The sequence below is a fragment of the Podarcis gaigeae genome, assembly GCF_964106915.1.
Source record: "Podarcis gaigeae genome assembly, chromosome: 4".
NCBI lineage: Eukaryota > Metazoa > Chordata > Lepidosauria > Squamata > Lacertidae > Podarcis > Podarcis gaigeae.
The window spans coordinates 81348009-81360628 of NC_139677.1; the positions used below are offsets into that span (position 1 = coordinate 81348009).

At 47.7% G+C, this 12620-nt stretch overlaps 1 protein-coding gene across 3 annotated transcripts in view; it reads right to left on the minus strand.

Moving 5' to 3' along the window:
* MTUS2 (microtubule associated scaffold protein 2) overlaps nt 1-12620 on the minus strand; it is a 308937-nt gene that overhangs the window by 278673 nt on the left and 17644 nt on the right. The window contains exon 1 of one of the 3 annotated variants that reach the window (XM_083736062.1): nt 5380-5560. The exons of the other annotated variants lie outside the window; for them this stretch is intronic. The gene's annotated coding sequence lies outside the window, so the exon portion shown is untranslated. Of the gene's footprint in view, nt 1-5379; nt 5561-12620 lie in introns of those variants that run through there. 3 annotated transcript variants of the gene reach the window in all.

The window sequence follows — 12620 nt, forward strand, 5'->3', positions numbered from 1 at the left end:
AGAGTCCACAACAGCCCTCTGGATCCTATTTGAATCATCCACAAGGAAGAATCACAGCAAGGTGTCTATGTTAGGCTGCAGCCCTCAAGTGGAGGTGGTGGTAGGAATCTGAAGGTGGTTCAGTTGCCATTGCCAATGCCCTGCTGAGCTTGAGCTGAAGTGAGGGTGGAGAAAAAGTCTTGCATTTCTTCATATTTATTCACTAGCCATTTTCTTCCCATTGGGAACAATGCGCGGAAACTTCAAGAGAGAGTATCGATGAGCTCCTGGGGTCACCTATATTTCTCCCCAGTTTGGGAACCAGGGTGGCTTTGGATCTTTCAGATCCAAGTATCTTCCTGATCCTCCCCCAGCAAATCCTCAACATGACCTCTTCCATCCCTAGAGCTCTGACATCAGTTGGGCCAGTGCATTGAAGGATCCAGCAGCAGTGAGTTGAGACAGTGACAGAGAGAGACCAGATCTCCCTTATCACCAGAGCTGTCTCTGACATTGCCAATTTCAGTGCAAGCCTACATGCGGTTTCTTCTAAGCATGTTCCATTGTGCTCTATGGGACTTATTCCCTAGACAGTGTGGTGCAGTGGTCAAAGGGTCCCCTCAATGGAGCCCCAGAGAGTGATAACACAAGAAGGGGCCTTTTCTGTGGTGGCTCCCAATTTCTGGAATGCTCTCTGCAGGGAAGCTCACCTGACACCTTCAATACATATAAATATAGGCACGAGGCAAAAACATTCCTCTTTAACCAGGAAGCTAACTGTTAATCTGTATCCCTTTAAAGCAGGGTGGTTGCCTTTCCCACACCCTTTTACTATTATTATATGACATATTTTGTGTTTTATGTTGTAAACCACCCTGTGATCTCTTGATGACGGATGGTATATAAAATTAATTAATCAATTAATAACAAACCTGGCCGACCAGGGTTTGACTCCCTACTCAGCCATGAAACACACTGGGTGATCTGGGCCAGTCACACTGCCCCTCAATCTAACTTATCTCACAGGGATGTTGCAGTGTTTAAATGAGGAGGGGGACAACCATGTATGGCACCTTGAGCATCCTGGAGAAAAGGGTGGGGTATAAATGTAATTCCCCCCCCCCTTAAAGCTGTAGATTTTGTTTCCAGTGATAAAAGTTACTAATTGCCTGGTTTTATAAACAATATGGAGGGACGCGGGTGGTGCTGTGGGTTAAACCACAGAGCTTAGGGCTTGCCGATCAGAAGGTCAGCGGTTCGAATCCCTGCAACGGGGTGAGCCCCTGTTGCTTGGTCCCTGCTCCTGCCAATCTAGCAGTTCGAAAGCACGTCAAAGTGCAAGTAGATAAATAGCTACTGCTCCGGCGGGAAGGTAAACAGTGTTTCCGTGCTCTGCTCTGGTTCGCCAGAAGCGACTTAGTCATGCTGGCCACATGACCCCGAAGCTGTCTGTGGACAAATGCCAGCTCCCTCGGCCAGTAAAGCAAGATGAGTGCCACAACCCCAGAGTTGTCCGCGACTGGACCTAATGGTCAGGGGTCCCTTTACCTTTACCTTTATAAACAATATGGCACCAGTAAAAGGTTTGCAAATTTACATTGAAGTAAGTTGAGCATAGAATTGTAGAGTTGGAAAGGGCCATGAGGATCGTCTAAGACAGTACAATAATAATAATTAAGGATGCATTGCAACAATAAATGCAGGTCTCAGTGCGCTGCCTTTCAGCTAGATCTATTTTCTGTGCATGTATGTGGACAAATGATTTGGAGCGCTTCCAATATCTTCTTTTGGACTGCCTTAAATTGAGTTTTCCTTGAAGTTCCATTGTATGTAACAGAACTGGCACACCATTCTCCTGAAATTGAAGCACCTAGCATTTTCAGAGTGGCAAAATGATTAACTTTGTAGATACAAAACAACTCTTCCTCAGTGTTTATCCCACATACCTTCTCCAGAGTGACCCTAGCAGCCAATCCTCAATGGCTGACTCACCTCATTTCATTTTTCATTGGCTCCAGCCAGCATAAAGGGTGAGAAGTGTCTAAAAAGCTCCCCTTTCATGCTGATTGATGGCTCTAGGACTCTAGAGACGGGACCCTGCTGCACAAATAGAAGAACCATAGGATTGTAAATTTGGAAGGGACCACAAGGATCATCTAGTCCAACCCCCTGCAATGCAGGAATCTTTTTGCCCAACATGGGGCTTGAACCCATGACCCCGAGATTAGGAGTCTCTGAGCTATCCCAGTGGGTCTTCAACTCCCCCTGCAACGCTGGATCACTACTGCTCTGAATACAGCTAACACATTGCATGCTCATGTGAGAGAATGTGCAAAGCCTAGACAACATCACAACCCCACAAACAAATAGCACAGGGGATATTAAAAGCATGCCATGTGTGACAATGATTGGAATCATTTCCATATCAGGGTTGGCTCATTTCAACATCTACCGATAGCTTGCATGTACCATCTAATAGGGTAAGGTAACATAAAGGACCCCTGGACGGTTTAGTCCATCAAAGGCGACTATGGGTTGCGCTGCTCATCTCGCTTCAGGCAGAGGGAGCCGGCGTTTGTCCACAGACAGCTTTCCAGGTCATGTGGCCAGCACGACTAAACCACTTCTGGCACAACAGGACACAGTGACGGAAGCCAAAGTGCACAGAAACGCCATTTACCTTCCCGCCACAGTGTTACCTATTTATCTACTCATGCTGGTAAGCTTTCAATTTCCACAGGCAGCTCTTTGATATAGCATCCAACACAATTGTACTCATGGCATTCATTCACACATTCAGCTGCCATCACCGCATACAGCAATCAAGGAATGTACAAAGCTACCCTATATGGAATCAGATCAATGGTCCATCATCTAGCTGAGTTCTGTCTACTCTGAGAGGCAGCAGATCTCCAGGGTTTCAGGCAGGGTTCTCTCCCAGCCCTACCTGGAGATGCCTGAGATTGAAATTGGGGACCATGAACATGCAAAATGTATGCTCTACTCATCAGCTCCAGCTTCTTCTCAAGCATGAAATTTCTCAAGAGAAATCAAGTGAGGGGGATGTGCGCGCACACACACACACACACACACACACACAAACTAACCTTTAGAAATATTACCAATTGAGGTTTCAAAACAAAAGAAACCCTGCCTTTATAGCCAGCCAGCTTCATAACCCTGAACAAAGTTTAGACTTAAGGGAACAAAAACAAACAGTTCTTAAAACATTTTATTTAGGGGATTCTACCTTAAGCTGAAGCTGAGAGACTTGGAATTAAGTCCTGTTTTAGCCCTCAGCTGTTGCTATCTCCCCATCTCAATTCCACACCCATTAAATGCTAATAACTACTGAGTAGAGTTGTTTTCAAGATTACATTAGTGGCAGCAATACTCTAGAAAATGAAGACGATGTAGTTTAGTGCTGAGAGAGTTACACAATGCAATCCTACGCAGATGTACTCAGAGGTAATTCCCACTGAATTCAATGGGACTCTTAGGTAAGAGTTCGTGGGATTGCCGTTTTAGACTTGGTTTTACTTCTGTGTTCCATGGACTGCTCTCATACATTAGATCCTTCTTACACTGACATAATCCCCATACATTTCTCTCTCTTTAAAAAGTGTGTGTACAGAATGTAGAGCACAATTTATTCTTTCCCTTCCCAAGACTGGGCAGCAGCTGCATGGAGCAGCTGTCCCAATCTGTGGCTCTCACAATGGTGGTGGCAGCAGGGTAGAATACTCACAGGTAGTTATCAGGTATTTTCATCTTTCCAGCATTTCCAATCATAATAATTAGCATTTATATAGCACTTAAGTATTCAAAGCGCTTTGTGTGACATCATCTCAGTAATCCTGACAACAACCCTTTAAGATAGGTCAGGGCATATTAGCATCCCACGCCCCCTATGGCAGATGGGAGTTGAATGCTGAAGCCAGAGATAGTCGCTTGCCTAAGCCATCTAGTGAGTTCATATGAATAAGGTAGAATGTGCACAGGGAATTCTACATCACTGCAGGATAAATACATTTTCCTAGATTATTCTCCCTGTCACTCTCTCTCTAAAAAAAGTCAGTTATTAAGCATCTTTTCCATCATGTGGCTAATGCACTCAACTGCAGTTCTCCATCGAAAACAGGAATAGTGACGCATGTCAACAATAGACTGCATTAAATATCATAAACCAATTTACAAGCCATAGGTAGTCCTGTATATAATCGGAAGGGGATAAAGCCTTACAGCAGGCACCCTCCAGATGTTGGTGAACTCCCACTCCTATTTTCTCTGACCATTACTCATGATGCTGGATGGTCCAACATATAGAGGGGGCACCACGTTGGCTACCTCTGCCAGTCAGCTCAAATACACAGCAGCACTACAAGTTAAGTATCCTGCGCAGACAATGCCACCATCTATGGTGGTTGGATTCACCAGCACCTCCACGCTGCCTAGGCGGATCGTTGGGCGCAGGGGGCTGTCCAGCCTAAGAAGGAAACTGAACGCAGCGCTTCCACGAGGCAGAGCCCACCGACCACTTTTTGTTCTCCTGCTAGGGAGATACCGAAAGAGGCTGCCTGTTATTGCCGGCAACATGGGGCGGGGGTAGAATGAGAAGGAGAAGAGTCTCTTTTGCCCCCTAAGACTGGGGTCGCTGGGTGGGTGAGCAGATAATACGCCGGCGTGAAAGAAAGCAAGGCACCTCCTCTTTCCTATCCCATCTGAACAGCTGTCGGGGAAAGGGAAGCGGAGTCGGGGATGGGTGATCACTGCCAAGAGTCAATCTGTCCGCAAAAAGCCAGGCATGAGGTTGTTTTGGTGCTGCTGCTGCTGCTGTTGTTATGTCTATTCGGCTAATTTAGCCTTTGCCTGCCCGGGAGTGTATATGTTGGAGAGGGAGGGAGGGAGGGATGGGGAGAGGAGAGGGCTTGTTTGGGTCCTACGCTGAGAACCAGCCGCTTTGGCTTGGGAGTCCTGAAGGCACCTCCTCGTGTTAGGAGCAGGTGACTGGGGAGAAGAAGGAGGGAAAAGAGGGCCAGCAGGCTTAAAAACTTGCGCAGGAGGAAATAATATTGAGAGGCTGCCGCGGGGGCGGGCGGGCGGGCGGGGGAGGTTTCTCCGAGGGAAGCCAGCAGACCGCCCAGAGCCTTCGAGTGAACCTGACCCATCACAGCCTTTCCCGACATCTCTTCTCCCCCCCCCCCCCACGCGCGCAAGTGGGCACAGGGACCCACGAAGCCGCCCCGTCCTCTGCCCGCACCCCACCCCGCCGTTAAGTCCAACGCGCGGCTGCTGAGCATCACCTCCCTGAAAGGATGCTGCAGCGAGCATCTCTGGCGGGTTGGTACCCAAAGTGTGCGCGTTAAGCGAGGAGGGAAGGATGCTGGAGAAGGGACCTACCTGGTTCCGCGGAGGAGCTGCCTCCTGTTCCTCCCTTGGCAGGACAAAGAGCCGCCTCCCCCCCTCGCCAGTCTTCGCACTCCGAGCCGCGGCACTCGCGCAGCTCCGGCTCCCCCGCCCCGACTGGTGACAGCGCCGCGCGCAAAGGGATGTGGAGCTATATAAGCGGCGCAGGGAGCGGCCACCCAGCGGCGCCCGCTGCCTCCCAGCGCCTCCGCTCTCAGCCCGCTCTGCCGTTCCCACTGCGGCGGCCAAACCGTGAGCCGCGGCGCCCTCTGCCGGCGGAAAGGAGGCACCGTTGCGCTGGCAGCCGCTGCCTCGTCCCCTCGAAGTTGGAGACGGAGTCCGTCCATGAACTTGGCGGTGGCGCAGGAAGGAGCTGTGTTGCTGGTTGGAGGCTCCGATGAGCATGGGCTTCGGCTGCAAAAGGAAATGAGGGGAGAATGGCTGCCTTGTGAACCTCCAGGACAGGAAGACGGGATCCAAACCATGATTTTCAGTGCTGGTGTTGGATACTGTCTCTGTCAGTCGCTGTGTTTTGTCCTGCTCTGGAGGGTAGGACTCGAACCGATGACTTCAAGTTCCGATAAAGGAGATTCCGACTAAAGATCAGGAAGAACTTTCTGACAGTAAGAGCTGCTGGACAGTGGAACCGTCTCCCTCCGGAGGTTGTGAACTCTCCTTAATTGGAGATCTGTAAGCAGAGGTTGGATGGTCTTGAATGCTTTAGTTGAGATTTTTGCATTGCAGAGGATTGGACTAGATAACCCTTAGGGTCATTTCCAACTCTACAATTCTACGATTCTATAGCAGCATAGCGTTGGAGCTTTTTGAACCCTTTCCTTTCCCCATTTCAAGGCCGGCAAAGGGAAATGTGCACCTCTGAAATGGGCTGTGTTGTAGCTACCCAATACTCAATTTATTGAACAGTTTGATAAATTATATTAAGAAGTCACACCCTTGTTGGGGTGTTGAGTGTATTCATCCCAAAAGCTCACCACAGAAAGCAGACTTTTGCAGAGTTGTCTATGCTAGGCCAACACCAACATTTTATTGTTGTTGTTTAGTCGTTTAGTCGGGTCCGACTCTTCGTGACCCCATGGACCAGAGCACGCCAGGCACTCCTGCCTTCCACTTGGTCAAACTCATGCTGGTAGCTTTGAGAACACTGTCCAACCATCTCGTCCTCTGTCGTCCCCTTCTCCTTGTGCCCTCCATCTTTCCCAACATCAGGGTCTTTTCCAGGGAGTCTTCTCTTCTCATGAGGTGGCCAAAGTATTGGAGCCTCAGCTTCAGGATCTGTCCTTCCAGTGAGCACTTAAGGCTGATTTCCTTAAGGATGGATAGGTTTGATCTTCTCCTCCAGCACCAACACCAACATACACCACTATATATACATGCAAATAATAGATGTTACAAGTTATCATGTCTCTCTCTGAGCCCAGAGAATGTTCTTTGCTTCCAAGTCCTTACTGTGTTAAAGTCCACAGAGACGTCCTAAGCTGAGTTGCTTGCAAAGCCCTGCAACTGCTAGAGTTCTCTGAGTTCGAAAGTCTGGGAATTTTTCAACTTTTTTCTCAGAGAACTTTTTCAAAATTACTTCACTGGAAGCCACATTTCCAGCAGATAGTCTTCAAGGATAATAATAATAATAATAATAATAATAATAATAATAATAATAATAATTTATTATTTATACCCCGCCCATCTGGCTGAGTTTTCCCCAGCCACTCTGGGCGGCTCCCAATCAGTGTTAAAAACCGTACAGCATTACATATTAAAAACTTCCCTGAACAGGGCTGCCTTAAGATGTCTTCTGAACGTCAGGTAATTCTTTATCTCTTTGACATCTGATGGGAGGGCGTTCCACAGTGCGGGCGCCGCTACCGAGAAGGCCCTCTGTCTGGTTCCCTGTAGCCTCACTTCTCGCAATGAGGGAACCGCCAGAAGGCCCTCGGCGCTGGATCTCAGAGTCCGGGCTGAACGATGGGGGTGGAGACGCTCCTTCAGGTATACAGGACCGAGGCCGTTTAGGGCTTTAAAGGTCAGCACCAACACTTTGAATCGTGCTCGGAAACGTACTGGGAGCCAATGCAGATCTCTCAGAACCGGTGTTATGTGGTCCCGGCGGCCACTCCCAGTCACCAGTCTAGCTGCCGTATTCTGGATTAATTGCAGTTTCCGGGTCACCTTCAAAGGTAGCCCCACGTAGAGCGCGTTGCAGTAGTCCAAGCGTGAGATAACTAGAGCATGCACCACTCTGGCGAGACAGTCCGCGGGGAGGTAGGGTCTTAGCCTGCGTACCAGGTGGAGCTGGTAGACAGCTGCCCTGGACACAGAGTTAATCTGCGCCTCCATGGACAGCTGTGAGTCCAAAATGACTCCCAGGCTGCGCACCTGGTCCTTCAGGGGCACAGTTACTCCATTCAGGACCAGGGAATCCTCCACACCTGCCCGCCTCCTGTCCCCCAAAAACAGTACTTCTGTCTTGTCAGGATTCAACCTCAATCTGTTAGCCGCCATCCAACCTCCAACCGCCTCCAGGCACTCACACAGGACCTTCACCGCCTTCACTGGTTCTGATTTAAAGGAGAGGTAGAGCTGGGTGTCATCTGCATACTGATGAACACCCAGTCCAAACCCCCTGATGATCTCTCCCAGCGGCTTCATATAGATATTAAAAAGCATGGGGGAGAGGACAGAACCCTGAGGCACCCCACAAGTGAGAGCCCAGGGGTCTGAACACTCATCCCCCACTACCACTTTCTGGACACGGCCCAGGAGGAAGGAGCGGAACCACTGTATGACAGTGCCCCCAGCTCCCAGCCCCTCTAGACGGTCCAGAAGGATGTTATGGTCGATGGTGTCAAAGGCCACTGAGAGATCCAGCAGAACTAGGAAACAGCTCTCACCTTTGTCCCTAGCCCGCCGGAGATCATCAACCAGCGCGACCAAGGCAGTTTCAGTCCCATGGTGAGGCCTGAATCCCGATTGGAAGGGATCCAAATGGATTCCTACAATCTCCTAACACAAGCCACACAGTAGGGTCTAACATGAGCTCTTTTAAACACAAAGTTACTCGCCAAATCTGCCCAATAACACATAAGATAGTCACAAGATGCCTGCAGGTGCATTGTGGTGAATGAGCCATCTCTGCTGACTCGTGAAGAGTTAACCCATTAACTGCATTCCTTAACAACCCCCACTCCATCAATGAAACTTTCTTCTAGGAAATGTATTTAAAATCAGGAAACCTGACTTATAAAATGTATCATCTGAGCTCTGATGGACCATCAGGCTAGTGCTGCCTGGTAAAAGGTAAAGGGACCCCTGACCATTAGGTTCAGTCGTGACCAACTCTGGGGTTGCGGCGCTCATCTCGCTTTATTGGCCGAGGGAGCTGGCGTACAGCTTCTGGGTCATGTGCCCAGCATGACTAAGCCGCTTCTGGCAAACCAGAGGAGCACATGGAAACGCCATTTACTTCCCGCTGGAGCAGTACCTATTTATCTACTTGCACTTTGACGTGCTTTCGAACTGCTAGGTTGGCAGGAGCAGGGACCGAGCAACGGGAGCTCACCCCATTGCGGGGATTTGAACCGCCGACCTTCTGATCAGCAAGTCCTAGGCGCTGTGGGTTAAACCACACCTGCGTCCTTAGTGCTGCCTAGTACATTAGGCCAAATAGGGCACTGCCCCACCAACCCCAGGCTGCCCTCAGCCAGCCCCCACTTGGCTGCCTTTTTATTTACATCCAGTCCAGTAGGTGGTGCTACCTGTCAGCTCCTCCTCCTTAATTTCAGTGATTTCCTACTTGTACAATTCTTCAGGGAGGCGGGAGGGGACAAAACTATAATTAGTTGGCTCTGTCTATCATTGGCTCTGGCACCACCTACAGTTAGTCTCCCTGCCTTCTGCCCTACCAGTATTAATAGTTGCAAACTATATTATGCTGCCATTATACATTGAAGTTTTTTTCTCTCCTCTTTATTCTTCCTCAATTGTTTTTAATTACTAATGTATATTGCATTTTTAATATCTTGCTATAGACTACCCAGGGAATATTTATTGATAAGTGACTATATAAATAGAAATAATAATAATTTTGCTTGTAGTATGGCTGCCCCTCTAGTACTGTAGTAAGCAGCATGCCTACTCATCTAGTGTCTTGATTTGGGGCAAAGAATCTCATGATTGTTAGGGGAGTTATGCAAAGAAAAGTTATGACTTAGAGCAAAGCACACAGAACTGAATGGAACTAAATGCCTTTGCCTTTGTTTATCACTAAAGTTGAATGCCCCAAACAGCTTTTTAATAGCAAGCCTGTAGGCAGGAGTTTCTGCAACAAGGAAGAAGCATTTCAGATTTTGTAAGCAGGCCTCCTCTGTTGTGGCCTGGTATTCCAGTGACAGCACAAACATCTGCATTTCTTGCTGCATTGAAACAAACTGACATTTACAGCTGAACAGTTGATTAAATGTTAAACTGCTGCCTTAATCCAGTAGAATAGAATAGAATAGGAGAAGAGCCCTAATGTATTCGGTCAAAGTCTCATCTAGCTCTCCATTCTCTTCTCACATGGGAAGTCGGAAAGCAGGACCTGAGCACAGTAGGTTTTCTATTCCAATACATGTCCCTCTGTAGTTGTGGATTCAAGTAGGTAGCCATGTTGGTCTGATGCAGTCAAAATAAATAAATAAAATTAAAAATTGTCCAGTAGCACCTTCGAGACCAACTAAGTTCTGGGTATAAGCTTGCACACGAAAGCTTACACCCGGAACAAACTTAGTTGGTCTCTAACGGACTACTGGACTATTTATATTTATTTATTTATTTAATTTTATTTCCTTTGTAGTTGTGTTGGCTTTGCCCATTTAAGAATCGTGCTTTGATTTACCTGCCACAGAAATAACTTTCTAAGCACCTATTATGGGAGGACCTTTTTCCATTGATGCTGAGTTTGTCAAGAAAGGTCTCACATCAGCCTGAAGTCCCAAAATTTGCAGAATCAGCTATTTTGAATGGAAAGGGGCATTATCTCAGGACCAGCCTTGGCTCTCAAAAACTCATCCTAGCAGACGGAGCTTGCAAGATACATTCCATCCAGCTGGGGTATTGCCTAGGTAACAAAAGCATCTGTTTAAGCCATCCTACACACAAGTCATTAATCTTTAGCTGGTGGCAGGAGCGCCAGTCACCCCTAAAAGCATCACTGAATCTTTAATGATGGGGCTCTATGGGGAATGCAATTGTTCACAGTCTCCTTGCTATAAAGGATCCCGGTCAAAATCCCTTACGTAGCCAAATCATCACAGAGAGGCTCTTTATTCTCAAACTGATCCAAATACCTCCAAGCCCACCAAACTGGGGGGGGGGGGGAGGAGAGGGAGGGAGGGAGAGAGAGAGAGAGAGAGAGAATGAGAGAGCGAGCCCTGTGCTGCCTTTGAGGCTGAGAGTCACCTCTCCAGCACAGCACTTTAGCAACCGATTATCATCTATGGCATTAATGCTTTTGATCACCAAGTTCAGCTTTGCAATCCAGAGGGCAATCAGTGCTCCCATCACACCTAATCAAATGCTATGTAAATGCTGAAAAGGCTTTGTTCCTTTAGAATGGTGTGTGTGTGTGTGTGTGTGTGTGTGTAGCAGCCCCCCAAATAACTGTCAAAGCAAATGCTACTGTTGGACAACACAGTTCAATATATTCAGTGTGGGAAATTGTATGCGAGCCTAGAGTGAAACGCCTTCCTTCCAGGTTAATATTTATTCTGCTATAGCAAATCTGCTACAGGGAAATAATAGGAACGGTTGGAAAGCCCTGATAAAGCCTTAGTTGACGGAATGGCTTGGACCACAAAGGGAAAGCCTTGTCAAAATTAATTCTGAAAGCAAAATGTGTTCCTTTTTAATCCAGATTGAAGATGCCGATTTTTTTCAGATAAGCTCAATAGAATAAGCCCACTGATGAGGAAAGCAACAGAATAAAACTTCATGGTGATTGCCCCATACCCTCCAACATTTCTCTGATGAAAATAGGGCTGTCCTATTCAGTAATAATAATATTTCAAAGTACTGTAAGTAAAAACATAATAAAATGATACAGGGCTGCCTTCAGATGTCTTCCAAAGGTTGTATAGTTACTTATCTCCTTGGTTCAGGAATCACATAACTCCATACCCTCCAACATTTCTCCGATAAAAATAGAGATGTCCTAAAATATCCTCCAACATTTCTCAAATGAAAATAGGGACGTTCAAAAGCAGGACAATGCAGAATCAAATAAAAAACCAGGATGGCTTCTGTAAATCCAGGACTGTCGCTTGAAAATAGGGACACTTAGAGGGTTCTAGAAAAAAAACATTGGGCAGGGCATGGTCTTGTTGCCAAAAACTGAGAGAGCCAATAGCTCACCGGTAGAGCATTTAACAGCGCAATCCTAACCATGCATATTCATACAAACATTCTATTGAATTCAGTGAGACTTGCTGCAGGGGTTAGAACTGCAGTTTAAGGCTGTGTACACACTATATACCAGGGGCGGCAACTGAAGGCCCATGGGCCACAAGCGGCCCACGGGGGTCGTTTAACCGGCCCACAAGCCGCCCTTGAACTGAGCTACCCGCTCGGCGAGTCCCCACACGCTGCACTAAACCAGCGCAGCACAGCGTGGGGACTCGCTTTCGCAGTGCCAGAAATCGCGCCTGCGCAGACGCCGGAAACCACAGGCGTGCGCACAATCCAGCTGACGGAGGGATATCCGCTGGAGTGAACCGGCCCAGGCAAGGTAAACTTTGCCGACCCCTGCTATATACCCATGAGCGTAAGGGGGGAGGCAGCTGCCCCTCTAGATCAAGTAAAGCTATAGAAATACTTAACTAACTGACCAATCATGATGGTTCTGCCCCCCCAAACAAAAATCCTATGCCCATGTATACAGTGGTACCTCAGGTTATATACGCTTCAGGTTACACACTCCACTAACCCAGAAATAGTGCTTCAGGTTAAGAACTTTGCTTCGGGATAAGAACAGAAATTGGGCTCCAGCGGCGCGGCAGCAGCGGGAGGCCCCATTAGCTAAAGTGGTGCTTCAGGTTAAGAACAGTTTCAGGTTAAGAATGGACCTCCAGAACGAATTAAGTACTTAACCCGAGGTACCACTGTATACCTTTAAAGCACATTCTTTCCCTCAAAGGATTCTGGGCACTATAGTTTATTAAGGATTGCTGGGAATTGTAACTCTG